Source organism: Paramisgurnus dabryanus, chromosome 4 (assembly GCF_030506205.2).
Source record: "Paramisgurnus dabryanus chromosome 4, PD_genome_1.1, whole genome shotgun sequence".
Classification (NCBI taxonomy): Eukaryota; Metazoa; Chordata; class Actinopteri; order Cypriniformes; family Cobitidae; genus Paramisgurnus; species Paramisgurnus dabryanus.
In genome coordinates this window covers 42,950,089-42,969,168 of record NC_133340.1, presented here as the reverse complement: position 1 = coordinate 42,969,168, position 19,080 = coordinate 42,950,089, and the positions used below count along the sequence as shown (strand labels likewise).

General features: G+C 37.1%; 1 protein-coding gene across 3 annotated transcripts in view; it reads right to left on the bottom strand.

The window, feature by feature from the left end:
- Positions 1–19,080, bottom strand: part of fbxw7 (F-box and WD repeat domain containing 7) — a 183,194-nt gene that overhangs the window by 38,897 nt on the left and 125,217 nt on the right. The gene's annotated exons all lie outside the window — the stretch shown is intronic.

Below are 19,080 nucleotides of genomic sequence, written 5' to 3'. Positions count from 1 at the left end.
TTAGAGCTTACTCCAACACCAGCCAAAAAACATTTCAGACGACTCAATGGTGATTTCTGTGAATTAACGCATTACAACATTTGTAAGACAATTGGAGTTTAGATTGAACCTTTCATTTGAAGCTAAACACTAAATTCTTGAAAAAGAAGAAGAATATCTCATTCTTACAGCTTTTCCACAATCATCAGATGCATTCAGAAGAGGAAAAAATCATATTTCTTACAACGTAAGAACGTGGGAGTTATGCCTTATTACAAACAGAACAATGTAATAAAATCTAATAAAAAAGTACACTTAATATCAGCTTCCACAAAAACTGATGTATAAAACAGCAGAATTGCTAAACGTCAAGTATATGAGACAGGACACACAGATGCTGGCTGCCTGCAGTAGTCCTGAATTAGAGATGCTGATTAAGGAGTTTGTGTTGAGTTGGCCGCACCCCTCTACAGTACATGCTGAGAAATGCAAACTGAACATGGTGCTTTACATGATGAGATATGCTGGGTAAGTGATGCAGTCTATGCACCAACCGCACGAGCGGTTTCTCCTACTCTGTTGCCAAAGGCAAGCCAAGGATTTGTGATGCCTGTGGCAGAGTTGCTCGTGGAGTGAGTGTGGGACCCACAAAGCAAGATGTCAATAAACTCTATATGGAAGAATCAAGCATGCAATGGTGCAGCATACAGATATAGACAGCCTACTAAAGATAGACTCTATACAAGCATGACTTCTTTTCAAAGTCTCTCGCCCAAAGAGAGAGCTTTTTCTGCATCTTACACGCCAGCTGGCCTTCATCCTTAGAGGATAAGGCACCTCAAAATCTATAGAGCCAGCAGGAGAGGTTAGAACACCTTTCCAAAAAAAGACCTTCCTTTGTCGAGTGCACATCTTGCTTTTATACCGTAACGGGAGTCGATTTTCCGTAGGTGGATTTCTTGATTTCGGTTTCCAAAGCCACACAGCTTTCCCAGTGATCACTGGATGAGTTCTGTTTATAAGGTATGAGCACCTGAGGGAAATAAGATAAATCTATCGAGTAAGATTGATACTTTTTATTTTTCACATCGATTTGCATATTCTTCCACTTTAAAGTCGCTGATCCACACCTCTGTCCTGACTCTGTGTACACTGTAAGCCCATACAGGTTGATTGAACCTAAAACATTTATGGAAACTCGTTGCCCTAAAAAAGTTAATTTTGCCTGGTTGAAATAACAATTAATTTTAAGTTTAATGTACTTAATGTTTTAATTTCTTCTAATATTCCTGCACTCTTAACCCAGATTCGATAACATTATGTGTTAGGAAACCCATTGCATATAAATTTAGTTTTTATTACTTTATATAACATTTGATGTTATAAATGGTTTTATAACAAAAATCAATGACTGACTTTAAGTCAGTCATTGAATAAACGTGATTCTCCACAGAAACACACAAAAATTGTGTTTTGACATACATTGTCAGTACTGTGGAGAGACATACAATAAAATGTTCTGAACAGGGTTCATGTAAGGAAACACTGATCACCTGAACGGTGACTTCACAAAATTATAATTTACAACAAAACAACATCAATAATATAAGAGCTTGAACCTATATGACATTTTATTAACAAATATTTGAGTACAGAAAGTTCTTATCAGTTTTTAATTTGTGAAAAAGCAGAAAATAATCAAAATATTCAGGCGCAAAGGATTATGGGTATTCCTCACAACATGAACTAATAATTTTAAGTTCATTTTACTTGAATGTTTTAGTTTAATAGATTTTGTAAGGTTAACAGTTAAATCAACAAATCAATTTAAGCTTTGGCTTCAAAACAGAAAATATTAATGATTTTTCCTTGATTGTTTGAGTAAAGACAATTTCTGGGTTAACAGTGTAGATAAGAACTGAATAAATGGTGTTGTTCATAGCCCATTCCCTGCTACATCAATCACAAAAACTGCGAATATGGAAAACACCGCAATTTACATTAACAAACTTCAGCATCAACAATCCTGGGAATTGCCGATTTAAAATTGCTCTGCAAATAAATTAAGACGGATTGGAAGATGTTTTCAACACCTAATTTGCAGCTAATTTATACAGATGGATGCTTCGCTGTATGGGTTTACCCACAAACCCTTGGGTCCAAACTGGAACAACAGCTTTCCTAATCAAACCTCTGATTGGTTGTAACTTTAACAAGCCAACAAGGCTTTTGTGTACACTGTACTACCTTTGTGTGTACATATACAGTAAAAGCTAGCAGCTTTATTCTTGCGTTGAAATATCTGCACTCAGACCTGCCCACCAGGACAGCTGTATGTAAATGAGGGCTTGGGCCGCACCATTACACGACGCACCGTGGCGGCGCTCACAACAACGGCTCTCTGAGCAGCAATGCTTCAGGCATGAACTTGGCAGATTAGTCATTCAGGATACAAATAAGCCCTCTAATACAGACGGCCCACTGAAAAGGAGTCCAAAGAAACAACAATCTAAATGCTACAAACCAAAGACAAGAGACGGCTGGAAAACACCGAGTTTTCTCCCTCAAAGGACATTGTGTCTGAGGGATGGAAAGCCCTCTGTTAGTGAGCTTGTTTTCCATCTTGCTTGCTTACCTCTCTCTCCCCCCTCTCAGCACAAGGAACGTAACAAGACTGTAAATCTGCAGCCCTGGGGCATGATACTATAATAGATACCTGCCCCCTTAAGAAGGGAAATTTGTTCAGAAATCCAAATCTGAACAAGCAGAATCTATCGAAATCATAAGCTATCACCCACTCCTGGTACTATTTAGATGATCCTCATCTGCTTGTACGTGTTAAATGAAGATCTTACGGAGCGTTTCAGCAGATACCACTAAGGTTGTGATGCTTTAACAACTGGACTCTAGTGTATCTCAGTGTTAGAAAAACTCTGATGAGCACACAAAGAGAGAGGAAGAGAGAGGGGGGAGAGAGAGAGAGAGAGAGAGCTTACTAAAGCCACTGACGGTGGGCGGAAACGTGAGGGACGTTGTCCACATCCCTCTATCTGTACGTGGTTGCCAAGCAACACGGAGAGGTCTGGCCAATTGAAAGGCTGTAGTGCTCTCCTTCTGGCCACTTGTGAGTAGATACGAAAGACTTTTGTTAATATTTACTACAGTACAGATGAGGAGGAAAAGTACTTGATTTTTGCAATTCAAAATTGCAATCAACATAATCCACACTTAAAGGAAAACACCACCGTTTTTACATGTTTGTTATGTTCTTACTTCAACTAAGACAAATTAATACATACCTATCTTTTTTCAATGTGTGCACTTAATCTTTGTACAGCGTGTTGTGAATGTGTTAGCATTTGGCCCCATTCATTCTTTAGAATCCAAACAGGGATGAATTTAGAAGTCACTAAACACTTTCATGTTTTCCCTATTTAAAGACTGTTACATGAGTAGTTACACAAGTAAGTATGGTGGCACAAAATAAAACCTGGTGGATAAAAAATGAGAACTATATTGTATGGCAGAAGAGTACACAGTTTGCAGCAGTTTGCCAGAAGTTTGAGCGAGAGGGGGAGTAGTAAGGAGTGATGATGTTACTGCGCTCAAGGTCGAAGTATTGCAAACTAAATGCTCTTCCGCCATACAATATAGTTCTCATTTTTTATCCGCTATTTATTTTTATTAAAAATTATTTTTATTTTGTGCCACCATACTTACCCGTGTAGCTACACATGTAACAGTCTTTAAAATAGAGAAAACATGGAAGTGTTTGGTGGCTTCTAAATTCATTCTTGTTTGGATCATAAGGAATGAATGGGGCTAGGCTAACTGGTAACAAATTCACAACACGCTGTACAAAGGTGTACGCATTGAAAAAAGATAGGTATGTATTAATTTGTCTAAGTTGAGGTAAGAACTTAGTAAAATGTTGAAAAACTGCAGCGTTTTCCTTTAATCATTATTATTAACTATCATTGTTAGTTTTATCTAATATTGTTGTAAAAAAAGATTAAGCAAAAATGTATTAAACAATTACTTTTAGGTTTTAGACAATTTTTCTTATGTAGTCAACTAGGGCTTTATTCAAATTTCATTATTCATAGAGACTTTCCCCATCACTGCTGCTGTCAAATGTCATTCCCTATTCAGAACATCCAAACTGACATGCCACGTTTAACTATGACCACATGAGAACCAATGTTCTCAATGACAATGGCCTCAGTGATTTGGCATCTAAAGGCACTAACCATAAGCATACATGACATAAGTAAAGTCATTTGAAGGAGAAGGTTCTTTAAATCACTTACTCAATTACAATTCGTTCATCAACCAAAGCAATCATATTTTTACAGAAGACCATAAAGTTGCATAAACAACTTTAATGTGACTTCTATATTTCTGGTGCCTGACTATTGTGGTAACCCTGAACTATGTTTAATTTTTGAAGAAGAGCGTGTACACACTTTAAAAGTTTACGCTTTCTCTCAGCTTGACTTTTTATTGGCCGGCCATCTGTCTCTGATTCACTGTGTGCATTAATAACTGTTCTGGTAATGTAGGGACACAAGCAACCACATGGTTTCCGGCCATCCGGCCAAATTATGATGTTGCCAGATAACACGCATTTTAATATCCTTATTTTTTTGGAAAAGCAAATAAAAGAAAGATTCAATTGCATGGTGCTACATCAATGACTCATGCTCACATTAGGAACTGAGCTAACATTTGTTTAAACAGAGCTCAAAAGTGTGTAACTGAACTGCAGTTTTGTAAAACACAAGCGATTCCTATAGATAGAATGTCCATAATCCCAGGGGACAACGCAATGCTGGAAAGTAAAAGTAGGCAAAATCAACTGTTATCTGTTAAGGTGTCACTCAAAACACAGTCTCTCGATCATTAAACCTTACGATTGCAGAATTAGCTGGAGATTGGCTAAACAATTCACCAACATAAGATGCAGAAAAACTTAAGGTGGACTCTCTTAAATGCATACAAATTGCTTTAATGCATTCTGAACAATATGTAAATTTTCTTTTTTAGAAAAAAATTTTGATTTAAATTCGTATTGTGTGATTACTACAAGTATGAATAATGGCTTGTTTATACTTGATGAAAATGACGTAATTGCGGAGTGGGCAGTCGTGCGTGTTGAGTGGGCAAGACCCCATTTCGCGTGGCAATGTGCACAGAATTTTTTGCTGGCATCATTTGAAAATTACCGACCTCGAGGTGATTCTGGCCGAGCAGGCACGCCTGTGACTCATCTCTTTGATCAATCCATGCAAAACAATGCGGAGACTCCTGACCCTATCTGACACTTTTAAAGTAAAGTATGGAAAGTTTGCTAGTTAAACAAGAATTCATATAAATAGGATTCAGAATTATGGCTTATATTTGTTTTGAATCTAGCACTGGATAAGCAATAGGGCTGTAAAAAGATTAATCGCAATTAATTGCATACAAAATAAAAGTTAGTTTCTGCATTATATATGTGTGTGCGCTGTTTGTAATTATTTTGTATATATAAATACACACACACACACGCACGCACGCACGCATTTAATAAAACTTATCTATATATCTATATATATCTATATATATCTATATATCTCTATATATCTATCTATATCTATATCTATCTATCTATCTATCTATCTATCTATATATAGTAGGCAATATATATATATATATATATATATATATATATATATATATATATATATATATATATATATATATATATATATATATATATATATATATATATATATATATATATATATATATATATATATATATATATATTTATTATATATATTTACATTTTCTTAAAAGTATACATGTATGTGTAATATTATATTATGCAAACACAAACTTTTATTTTGTATGTGATTTATCGCAATTAATCTTTTTACAGACCTAATGAGGAATAAAATAAACATCAATATTTATTATTGTTTTAGATTTTTATGTATTTTATATTACATACATATAAATAAAAAATGTACATAAATACATTTTCTTAAATGTATACAAGTGTGTATTTATATTTACATAATAAATACACACACAATAATATTATGCAAACGCAAACTTTTATTTTGTATGTGATTTATCGCGATTAATCTTTTGACAGACCTAATGAGCAATAAAATATAAACATCAAGATTTCTGTATTGGTTGTTAAACATTAAATGATATGTTTACTTAAGACATATTTTTAGAGATTGTTTTTTTATATCTAAATGTTTAGCTACAATGGTAAAAGCGCTAGGGTTGTGAACAACGACTTCTATCCTCTGTTGTTTTTTTTTTGACTCGATTACTCTGATTGCCTCGAAGTATCAAATAATAGCGCAACAGCATGTGCATCGAGTGTAAAAACCTTATCTGAGCGCCTCCAGTGAGCGGAGCCACGTGGTCCGGAGTGAGGTGAGTATAAACAAAGCTTAAGGCTCTAAGAGGCTGTGGAAAAATATTCGTCTTTCGCAACAACTTTGTGGTTTTCATCTGGACTCCAGAGCTCTTCTCCTCTGCAGTTTTAATTAGGAAAGAATCTTAAGCTTTCACAGTCTCAGCTAAAGCTTTTGAAGCATCAAACTTCTCCAAGAGGACATGTCATTAATTCATCTTTTTCAAAGGTGAAGCATGGATTTTTTGAAGTACATTTTACCCCATTCCAGTTTGAAATGCGCAGACAACTATAAGCCATTTGTAAGTCCACTTCCCATAAGATTTCAAACACTGGCCCTGTAGTGCTTTTATGTCTGGAAGTGAGGAGGATGCATTTACCTTGAGTTTCTTTACAAAGAGAGATTTTGACATCTTTTCAGAGATTTTCAATTAGCACTTTGTTATGAAGGGCTCTTACTTAATTTGCATGTAATCGTTTTGAAAAATCCAGTCCTTGAAAAAAAATACTGATGAACTAGAAGGATATCCCCTCCTACCTTGCATCTAAACAGTCGAACTTCTGCTTAGCAGATTTCTGAAACCGGTCTAAACGCATTCCAAAATGAACGATGGCTTCAGTCGGGAAATGACTGACAGGTCAAAAGACGAGGTGTGCAACTGTGTTTACCCGTTTCCCTGACTGTTTATATACAGAGTTTGGAGTCTAATGGCTTTAGAATGAACAGTGATGTAAAAATAGACTTTTTTGAACCACACTGCTGTGAGATGGTTGGTTGAAACAAAGGTCCTATAGAATGGCACTTGATGTTGGCAGATCTCAACTGTTTATCCGTATAAGTGCGTGGCACATTTAAAACCCATCATCTCAAGGAAATTCTTCATAAAGCATTCAAATTCAGGATTATGCAGCGCAAGGTCTGTTTACACATTCAAGCCTGTTTGCGTGTGACTAAGTGTGTGTGAGCGCGTGTGTACTTCCTGTTTATTCTGTCAGAGCTAATATCCGAGTGAAGGATCTGAGACAGTTTTTCGTAGTAGGTTCTGACAGCGTGAATGACCCAGGAGATGCCGAACTTTCAGTAACACACAGGTAATGAAGCCGGGAGACGGGTCTGAACGCTAGCATGTATTCATCAAACGGGATTATAGGCTTTGGTGTTAAGCATCAGGCTACAGGGCTTGTTTTGGAGACAAAACCGAAAGTACCAACAGAAAATGACAGACAGTGTGCACTAATAAATGCTACAGGTCATTTTCCAAGACACCATGGCAACGGACTATGCTAGTCTATTGCTTTTTTTAGCATGGTAAAGATGAGTGGGGAGATGGGAATACTGAATCCAGAGCTTTCATAGGTTAGAAACAGGAAGACATATTTGTTTTGAATATTAAAAAGATATATTCAATATTTATCAGCACTGCAAGCTGCTGTCATAGGCATATCACGGTTGTCTAAAAGAAGTATACATCTTAAAATTGCAATCTGTAACATTTTTGGTTAACTCTTTCCACGCCATTGACAAGTTATCTTGTCAATTAAGAGAAAACATTTCCCTGCTAATGACGCTTCCCTGACGAGTTTTTGCGATAATCTGTAATTCCGATATTATTCCGAAATGACACAATTTATGAAAAACTGAAACAAAAACAAATTCATAAACATTTTAAATTCTGTGCATGTTTTGATCTTCATTCTAAATCTAATCTCTAACAAAATCTTCCTTTACAAAAATTAAATTATTTCAGCTTTTTGCTCAAAATTTTGTATTTTTTAAGAAACATACCAATTTTTAAGAGGTTATAAAAAAAGGGATAAAAAGTTTTTTTCTTCAGTTTTGTTTGTTTTTTCATTTGATATATTTGTATGTTAATATATAAAAAAACCTGGAAAACATTTTGTGAACCATTTTGTGATTCACAGTAAGCAAGCAAGTAAAGTCACCTGCAATTTTATGTCTCAAACAGAGGTGGCGATAAAGAGGAAAAGTTACAGATTGCAGCTTTAAGAAAACTTTTTACAATCAGTTACATTTTCCTCCCTATTATCATTTCTGTTCGAAACATAAAATTGCAAGTTACAACACTGTAAAGTCAAAGTTGGATTAACTTAAAAAATTACTTCACTTGGTAACACCTAAAAAATTATTTTTTTTTAACTTAAATTTTCTCACTTTAAATGAAAACATCTAAGTTGATAAAGCTTACATTTTATTTCTGCCAATTGAACTACACAGTGTAGTTATTTTTTTTACATGGGATAAAATTGAATAAAGTCAAACAGCTGTATATTTTAACTGGAAAATTATGGATCATAGGTATGAATTGGTTAATTATTTAAATAATATTATTTAAAGCTCTGCCTTTAAGGGTGTTTTCACATATGTTGGTGCGCACCGTGGTGCCGCCTCGGAGCGCACCAGATAACATTTTATAATTTTTCAGATCTGCGGTTCGTGGTCACATATGTTGTTTTTACCGTACTCGAAACACCGCACCATACACCATGTGACAACTGTCAGCGCTGTTATTGGTCTCTGACAGCTCTGACCACACCCTCATGTTTCCATGACAACCAGCCTGACACAAAGAGCGAAGCTAGCAAAATATGGAGATAAATGATGCACGTATTTGCAAAGTTTTGCATCTGATCTATTAGGGCGCACTCACACTATCCAAACCAAACCGTGCTCGGATTGGTTATTCGCGCCGCGGCCGGGTTGCAGAGGTGGGCCGGAGCGCGGTTCACTTGGGCTCAGGCACGGAAGGCTGTGGTGTGAGCGCATTCGCGCCTGAGCGCGATTCAAAAGGTGAAGACGTCAGTTGCGCGACCACTCACCTTCATCTGCCTCCGTAAAAACCTTTTGATGCGCGCCGCGGGGTTACGTGAATGTCCGAGCTGCGCACGTGACAGATGAACTAAGCAATATGATGACATGTGAGAGGGCTGTCTGTAATCGCGCACCAAACGACTCCGAAAAAAAAACACAGACTTATCAATATGGTGGGTTCCAGTGTTAAGAGAGAGCTTTACTTCCTTCTTTTTTCAAAACAATCGCATCTTAATGACGAAAGCGCGCCCGGACTCGGATCGATACAAGTACAGTGTGAGTGCGTGCATCTGGGGGAGTAGGGAGGGGTGACAATCGCGCTGGGGCTTGGTTTGGTTTGGTTTGGATAATGTGAGTGTGACCTTAAAGCCCTTTTCATGGAGCCGTTTGCAAAAAATATCATGAATGTCACTTTTTTGTGTGTGTGGATGATAGCTGTGTATTCATGAAATCATCAGCTCATACCTCCAGGTAACAACGAATCTCTCAACGGACCAAAATTGCCCTGTTTGTTGTTTAGCCACAATATTACACCCGGCTCATGCATGACGGAATCCCAGTGGCTCAAACATGTGGAGAACTTCCTGTAGGCTACTTCCAGATGGGTCACACCTGAGCTCTGAGACAACCTGTTTGAGCAGTCTCGGAACGGCTGTTTAGTGCGCACCAGAGTTCGGCTGTTTTGTTCACACCGACCCAAACGAACCGTACTCGGACCGAAAGCTTATTTGGGCTGACCTAAACAGTGCCAGTGTGAAAACCTCCTAAGTATAATTAAACAAAAACAAAAAAATCTAGATAAACTAGTCATAAACACACAAGAGTCATTAAGTCAGTGATGAAGCAAAAATGATCTGTAAAGCTGGTTGGACAACAGACAAGGACTCTGGGTAGCCTCAGGATAACTCTTTCTTCACAGAGGTCTGTGTCCAACAGAAACACAACAGGAATGACAGGCAATACCTAACCTCATGCCAGATATTCAATACAAACTGACCTGCGTACATCCTCCGAGAACAGAAGCAAAATGAATGTGATGCATTTGTTAAAGGGATAGTTCACCCAAAAATGAAAATTTCATCATTTCTTCACTCTCATGTTGTTACAAACTTGTATACATTTCTTTGTTCTGATGAACACAAAGGAAGATGTTATGATGAATGTTTGTAACCAAACCTATCATGAGTCCCAATCACTTCTATAGTATAAAAAATATACTATGGAAGTGAATGGGGCTCATGAACGATTCATTCATAAAAATATCTTCTTTCCTTCATTTATACAGGTTTATAACAACATGTAGTGAGTAAATGATGAAAGAATTTTCATTTTTGGGTGAACTATCCCTTTAAAAGAGAGCTGTAGTAGAGCTGTACCACCTGCTAGCTACATAAAGCAAGCATAGATGGATTAGCGATTATGTATGGCTTAATCACAGCTGGCAAACCTATGACGAAAAGCCGTGAAGAAGACTTCAAGCAGCCCAATGTATAACATTTGTAAGCCTAATCTTTTAGGCTTTTTGCAAAGGATATCTTTAGCAAGCATGAAGGATAATGATGTTGGTAATGAGCGCTTTGTAATTACATCAGAGGTTGATTTTGGAGCAAGGTTCTGCTCAGACAGCAAGGTAATCAAATGAAGATAAGGAGGTCCCTTATGTATCAAATAATCTGATTCATTACGGTTTTGCAGGTTTCATCAGATGGCAAACCCAACGTCACCCAAATCTGCATGCATGTGGACAGCAATCTCTCATCTGATTGGCCGAATTATTAAACTTTTGAGAGTTAGCTGTTGTTTTCTTCACAATAGTTTGTGGTGGGACCAACTGCAATTAACTAGTTTATATGTCTCTTTCTGTTTAAGTATAAACTGCAATGTGGACAAAAACATTTCCCATTCAGTCAAAAGTTTGGCTAATCAAAAGATCCAATTTTGCCGAGTTGAAACCACAGAGGTCTAAAACAATCCTCTAAACATGTTAAAAAAACGGAGCAAATATGTCCAGACACTCCTTATGTTTGTGTTTATGTCATAATTAAGTACAAAACAAATATCCAAACCTCATCTTATTGCATGTGGACTAGATAGATTTTTAATTTTCGGAAAGTCATGGTCCAAATCTGTACTCTGTATCTGTACTGACTTTACAAAGGCAATACACTATCACTGATATACTGATCTAAATGTTCCCCAAGATACCCTAGGAACAGTTTAGGACATATTACCTTGTGGAAATTGATTGAGATTTAATTTAACAAAGCATTTACTTTATATTACTTTAATCTGCTACCCCCACTGTACCATGTTACCACATCAAAGTTGTTTAAGTGTAACGGTCCTGTGAGGAGAATACAAAAAATGCTTATATTACATCAAGGGAAAATGTGTTTACACAGCATTGCTTTAGGAGTTACTATCCAACAAGTCTTATCTAAACAACAGCTCTGAAGCTCCATTCATTATTCAATAAAACATCCCTCACAGCCACAAAGACACACTGTCAGGTATTCTGCAGTATCAGTTCAGAAGCCTCAGCAGGAGAAAAGAGCGATTGTTAAACAGCAGAAATACCCTCAAAGCAGCTGTACACCAGGATCTGGCCGAACATTATATGTATGTTTATTAAAGGGGCGGCGTGTTACAGACAACCACAGGCTTAACAAAGAGCAGATGGGAATGTGATGGTGGGTGGTTTATGGCACGTCTCACAAGAGATGTGATGATTCCTGAATGAAGACGGCTCTTTTGATGGATAGAAATTAGGTTCTTTGCTCTCAGAGGAGACGGATATATATTAACGCACCCATTCTTGAAACCTGAGAGTCTTTTGGTCTTTTTCCTCGTGATGTGCTTTGGATCTTTGTGCTCGCAGGTTCACGTTAAAGCGTGTAAATTCTCTGCTATAATGCGGTAAACTTGCAGGAGACAAGCGTTTGAAGTCCACCTGTTTCTTATTGAGATTCCTGTGATGTGCGTGCAACCGGAACGTCTAAGCTTCTGAGGAAAGGGAAGGAAAGGGTAATGACTGGCTGACTTTAGACTATCCCGAGCAATGGCAATAGTTTAGTTGACTTTCTCTAAATGGGGGGAATGTGACAATGAACTCCTTAACTGGTGGCAGCTGAGGTCAAGTATGCCTTTGTGGTTGCATTGACGTTGAAGGATACTTGAAAGAGACTCTGTTTGGGGGCGATATGCACGCACGCAAAAAATATACATACACAGTATACTGCATGGCAAAGAAATGTATAAAAGCCAAATTGTGACATTTGCAGTCTACAATGTTTGACATCAGAACAGATCAAAGGAAATCAACATGAAACATGACTCCAATAGCAGCTGACTTTGATGTAGAACGTCCTTGGCTGGTTTCTCACAGAATTGGAAGAAATTAAGCACCAAAAAGAAGAAAAAGAAGCACTTGAAATAATAACACATGCATATAGCAGATTAAAGCCATTGCTGGCTATTCAAACAACTGTAAAATGACTATACCCATACATTTGCAACTGTGATTAGTGTCAAGCCTAAAAAACAATACCACTGCAATGCGCAGCCTCTCCAATGATGAATGCATTCTGTTGATTTATATTCCAGTTTATTATATGGAGATTGCCTTTTTGCTTTCATTTGCATCCAATTAAATATGGTGATTCAGACTAAGGTTGTGTTCACACTTGGCACATTTGGTTTACCGTATTTTCCGGACTATAAGTCGCACTATCGTCATAGTTTGGCGGTTCCTGGAACTTCGAGTAAGGTGCGACTTATACGTTAAAATTATTTCATAAGAACCAAGAGAAACCGTCTACAGCCGCGAGAGTCCGCTCTATGCTGCTCCTGTATTTATGTAATTCAATGGATTCAGTGATGCGGAATGACTTCGGGAACTTTTTGAACTTGATTTGGCTTGTCGTTTTAATTGAGCATATTCAGCCTCTAAACTGTTTATCTTACTTTAACGGTCGGACACCTATTCAGCCTGCTGTTCTTTGCTATTGTTTAGTTGAATAACTTGCCTTTCCAGATTAAATGTCTGTTCTTCAGCTTGGATTTTGTAAAATAATTATTTTCTAAATAAACGTGATGTATAGTCCAGTGTGACTTATATATGTTTTTTCTTCTTCAAAACGCATTTTTGACTGATGCGACTTACACTCCGCAGCGACTTAGTCCAGAAAATACGTAAATTTGACGAACTCTGGTGCGATTGCTTAGTTGATGAAAAGGGTCTCATTCTGCTTCAAAATGCACTCCCATTAAGGTTTGACTGAAATGTCAGCACAACACAGACCAAAGACATACAAAAACCGGAAATGATAACGACGTGTCCCCCAAACATCACACAAGTTAACATGGTAGGAGCATTTACCCTGTTTTGACTCTTAAACATTTTATAAGCTATTTATGAGTTTTCCACTTGCAAAAATACCTTCACATGTACACGCAAACAATAAGCGTGTTTATCTAAGCACACAGCATTGCTGTACAAAATCTGTTGAAAGTAGGGATGCATAACGATTAATCGCGATTAATATATAGCAGAATAAAAGTTTTTGTTTACATCAGATTAATCTATGCCCAGCCCTAAAAAAAATATACAAATGTATATACACATGTAAACATTTCCTTAATATATACATGCATGTGTGTGCATTTATCTATACAGTCTATAAGTTATTATACACAGTTCACACACATACATGATGTAAACAAAAACTTTTATTCTGCTAACGATTAATCGCAATTAATCGTTATGCATCCCTAGTTGAAAGATACACGTCATAAGTGCCTTTAGGTTCAGTTCGCCGGAAAACACACTTTTTTCTTTTTGGTCTGGATTAAAAAAAACTAAGAGAACCGCATTACACATGCGAACACCTTCTATTCTAAGATCTATTCATGCATTACATCATGAGCATCACTCCAAACTGGCTTTTTGTGGGTTGGTTGCCGTGTGATTGGAACTTTGAGGGTAAACAAATAACAGTTTACTACTATACACTATTTTGCAATTGAACCCATTACAAGGCGAGCCTACACTTTTATTTGAAGAGTAAAAAAAAAACATAAAGAGAAAGTGTTCACCACATTCTGGATCTTAGCTTAAATAGGCTTCAGTGGCTCTGTTTCAGGCAGATAAAATGGAGCGGCGCTGCTTTTATAAGTAAAGGAGCATTAAAATGCTTTACAGCTCTTAAGCTCAACTTTCCCATTCAATTTGGCGAGTTCTGATGTTAATTCATTAGGCTTCCTTTCTTTTTATGGTCTGCTGAGTTAGATTCTGGTTACTATTGTGGATTGACAAGCCGTTTCACAGGCTGCTATCTGCGTCACAGACCTCCATTTACAACTAAATCACTTCACTAACAGGATGTAGCTTGAAAAAATTATCTTAATACAAATAAAGTCATGGCAGAAGTGTTTTAGCCACCATCTTCTAAAAGAAACAATGCATTTTACATTTTAATGCAATGCCTCCAAAGCCCCTTCATCTGAACCACCCCTCCGCTGGCAATGACTTCTGCCCCAACAACACGTGTCGGCCACTCAGCTTGCTTAGTCTGAAATAAAGACTGCGCCATTGCGGATGCTGCGGGGGTTCCAAAACACAGTGTCCCCACTGTGCTGTCACTGCAGGAAATTCAGTTATCTGATTGCTGCCTGGCCCTGGATCAGTGACTCACAGCCCAAGGTTAACACAACACTCCAGCCACCATCACAGTGCAAGGCAGAACAATTGTGCTATGCCAACAACAGCCCTCTTGTCCAAAGCCAAGCATGGGCATCCCGCTGCCTGAGCTAAAGTGCTTTCACTTCATGCCCAAAGAACCTATTTGCGGTATCTGGGATACCTTTACTGACAGAAGCACTTATTTGGACTACATCAGTTTACAATACCATGAGACTAATGATGTTTAAAGCAATGATTGTAAAGAAATTACAAGTGCACTGGTCAACCAAGAAAACTGGTTGACTTGACTGAGCGACTAAGTAAACAAAAGTAGTTGTCGACGTATATATCGGCCAATTTTTGCTGTTTTTTTTATTGCACCGGCTGATAAATATTTACATTTAGCTAACATGCACGTAACAGTTTCGCAAACATAGCAAGTTAGCATCAAGTGGTTTACTTCACATGCAAGTATAAAAGTTTGTTCATAACAATTTAATAAACAACAACAAGAAACTGTGCTGAGTTAGCTTAACCGTGGTTAGAATGAAGTTTATGGAAGTGCTAAGAAAAGCTGTGCTGGTCAGCTGGTACCAGCTGTTAAACCACACTGCCACCTGCTGTTCATAAACGAATACAGCACCTTAAATGCTATTTGGACTTGCACAGATGTTTTGAAGAATGCAGGAAATGGAAAATGAACAGGAAATTGTAAAAGGAAGCATTGACTTTTTATAAGGCAATACATCACAAAGCGGCAGGAGTGATTAAAAGATTTGCCTTACCTTCATGGGCCCAACCAGTCAGGACATCAAAGGAGGGTGGACATAGAAAAGAAAAAGAAGGTTTTTTAGTTTTAAGCTCACAGTCTGAGTCTTCATATTTATGGGTTATAGGGATATTCATGAAAAGTTTCTCTAAACCATTTTCATACTTTAAACAACAACAAGCAATTATAAATGTACTAAATAAAATGCGGTTTCTTTAATATTCTGCAGATTCATATCCATTTTGTAGGTCTTAAATGAGTGAATGACTCTAGCATTTTATTAGCATGGCCTTTAATAATCAATGGCACAGATGGAGCAAAGCTGAATCAGTGCATCAGCATGCTGAGTCACTTTGGCTCTTCCGTCACAATGACTGAGGGCAAAGAGGGATGTAAATCAACAGGCTAGTGTGAGATAAACAACAGGCCGGTACGTCTGTGAATGCTGATGGGGCTGTGAAGTGTGCTTGGCGTGCACATGCTCAGTAAGAGCTTCTCTGGGTGCGGATTCGAGCCAGCCGAGGTGTTCATTTTGCAAACGAAAAAGCAAGGCATTTTGCACAACATTCAGAGTCCAAAATCAGCACACGCCAAATAACACATGAGAGTAAAAATTTAGTTTGGTGAATACCCAGTTGGCTTGTGACATCGTTAGAAATAATATTTGTTTCAATTTCTCGGTTAAAAAAATCCAAGTAGTGAAGTCAATTATCTGCTCTCTGTTTTGGATTCTGAAAGCATCCATCATGTAAATAAATCAGAAGCAGGTCAAGGGTACAAGCGTCAAATGTAAAACAGCTTTTAATAACATTATTCCCTGTTAAACAGTTCATGATTGACAGACAGACCTTAAGTTACGCATTTATGTCAATGTAAATGTGCACAATTGTAAAGTACTATAAAGCAAAAAGACATAAAGAATAAGATAAGCTCTATAAAAAAAGAGAAATAAAGGGAACGATGAAGCTGAGTGAACTAATGCCCTCCAACAGAGACAGTGGGCTGAGACAGCAGCTATTGGGCCTGATCTCACTTCTACCACTGCAGTGTCGTACCGTGCCCCTGACATCTATCCAAACACAGAGAGCAGCCAAAGCCTCCAGATCCCAGAACACTCTCAACGTCATCCGTCTTTGACCTTAGGAAATCTGCAAGATCAGAGACTGAAATAACAGACCTCTGCTGTCCAGACTGAAGGGAACAAAGCTCAAGCATCTTTGCGCTGCTCGTGTCAGGCCCCTGTTGTGTAAATGCATTCATAATACACTAAATCTTGGTAACTTAATTTGAGTGTCTGTCGAGTGTTAAGCATGAAGCAAACCATTTGGGACACTGGACCACAAAACGATGTCATAAGGCACACAGGTACTGTATATTTGTAGCAATAGCAAAGTACATTGATTGTATGGGTCAAAATTATCTTTTTTTGCCAAAAATCATTAGGATACACTCTAAAAATATTGCTTTGACTTAAAAAAAAAGTAACAGTTGTGTTCAAACAACTTTTAAAATTAAGTTGATCCAACTTGTTTTTTCCACATTATTTTAAATTTAAATTATGATATATTTATATAAAATTAAATTGTGGACACTGATTTACACAAAATATTCTTTAAAAAATATATTAATTAAAATATATATATTATAAAAAAATATTCTAACTTTTTCATTTAACAACCCTTGTCAGGTTACAGAAGACAACCAGCCTTTTGATTGAAACAGCATGTAAGATAATACTCCGTGAGTCTGTTCTCAACTTTAGCACAATGGAAACTTATTAAAAATCAACAGCATAACAGAAACTCTAAATAACAAAAAATCTTAAAATTTAACATTAATAAGTCATCTTCTGTTTTCACCTTGATTAAAAGTTCATAAAAAACACCATATTTCTACATTTACGCTCATTATCAAGTCCCATGCAAAGCATGCTGGGAACCTGAAACTTGGAAAAATTAAGTTATCAAGCTAAATGCATAGAGTTACTACAACATAAACATGTTTTAAACAAACCAACACTAATTAAATGGAAGGGATTGTTTTAATCTGTTCTTCAAGAAAAAAAAAAGCTGGATAGCCCAAAGCAAACGGTTACAGATGAAAACCAGGAACCGGAGACTGAAGAATCAAAAGAACTGCTAGATTGTTGAAGTCCTTCCTCATGACTGATCTTCATAGACTGACCCAAGAGAGACTCATAACCAACCATCATCAAACATTACATACAGTACCAAGAATATGCAAATGCAACTTTCTCAGCCTACTTTATATTCATCTGCAATGGCAACCACAAATATTTTTATCTAAGGACACCATGATCTTACGTTGCACAAATCATCAGAGAGAGCGTATACTTTGAGAAGTTACGTTTATATGAAAATTACAAAATGCTGTTTGGACGACACCTCCCACCGGTTAATTTAGGGTTGCCACATTGTAATTTAGGGAGAAGAAATGCAAAAGGTTTGCAATCATGACACAGTTAAGAAACAATTGAATGGAAGCTAGCCCCTAATGCTTATACAGTATTTGATCTCTAAAGCTTAATAAAGCTTAAACAAAAAAACACTGCAGTACTGTAAAAATTCCGTAGAAAATACAATGTTATTGCAGCTGGGTTGCCGGTAATTTACTGTAAATTTACATTTATGTTATTTACTGGCAAGAGTTTGTTCAAGGTTAAATAAATTTTAAATATTAACAAGTCTTTATCTTTACAGAGTAAAACTATACAATAACAGCCTAATGCAAAGCATTCTGTGAACCAGAAATCATCATCAACCTTTTTCTGTTTTTTGCTTCAGATTTTGTTTCCCAGAATGTTTTGCTTGATGCTGTTTTTTAGTTTTACTCTGTAAAGACAAAGACATGTAAATGTTTAATGTTCATTTAACTTTGAACAAAATATTGCCAATAAAAAATATTAATTTAAATCTACGGTAAGTTACCGGCAACCCAGCTGCAATTTTCTTACAGTGCACATTAAAGAGCATATAGCCCTGTTTGCTGCATTCAGACCAGTCAGATGATCTAGTGTCCCGCACAAACATGAATTTTAGAACTCTGTGGGCACAGCTGTAACCATTGACCCAAACAGAGTGATAATAACATCTATTGATCAGGTGTGAGGGAGGAGGCCCCCCTATACAATAGCAGTAAGGGTCTGTTAAAGGTCCAATTCAATTGGAATCACGTTCAGGGGGAGGTTGGTTACTGGGTTTATTAAAATTCAATGCCATTTAATTCTATAGAAATGCATAAATTCATGATCCATGTCACCCAACACACGCACGCACCACCCACACATGCACACACAGAAAACAAAGGTTTAACTATGACCTGCTCAATACATATAGAGTGCCGAAGTAATGGCGTCACTTTGTAGGCTAAAACGCGGAAGTGAG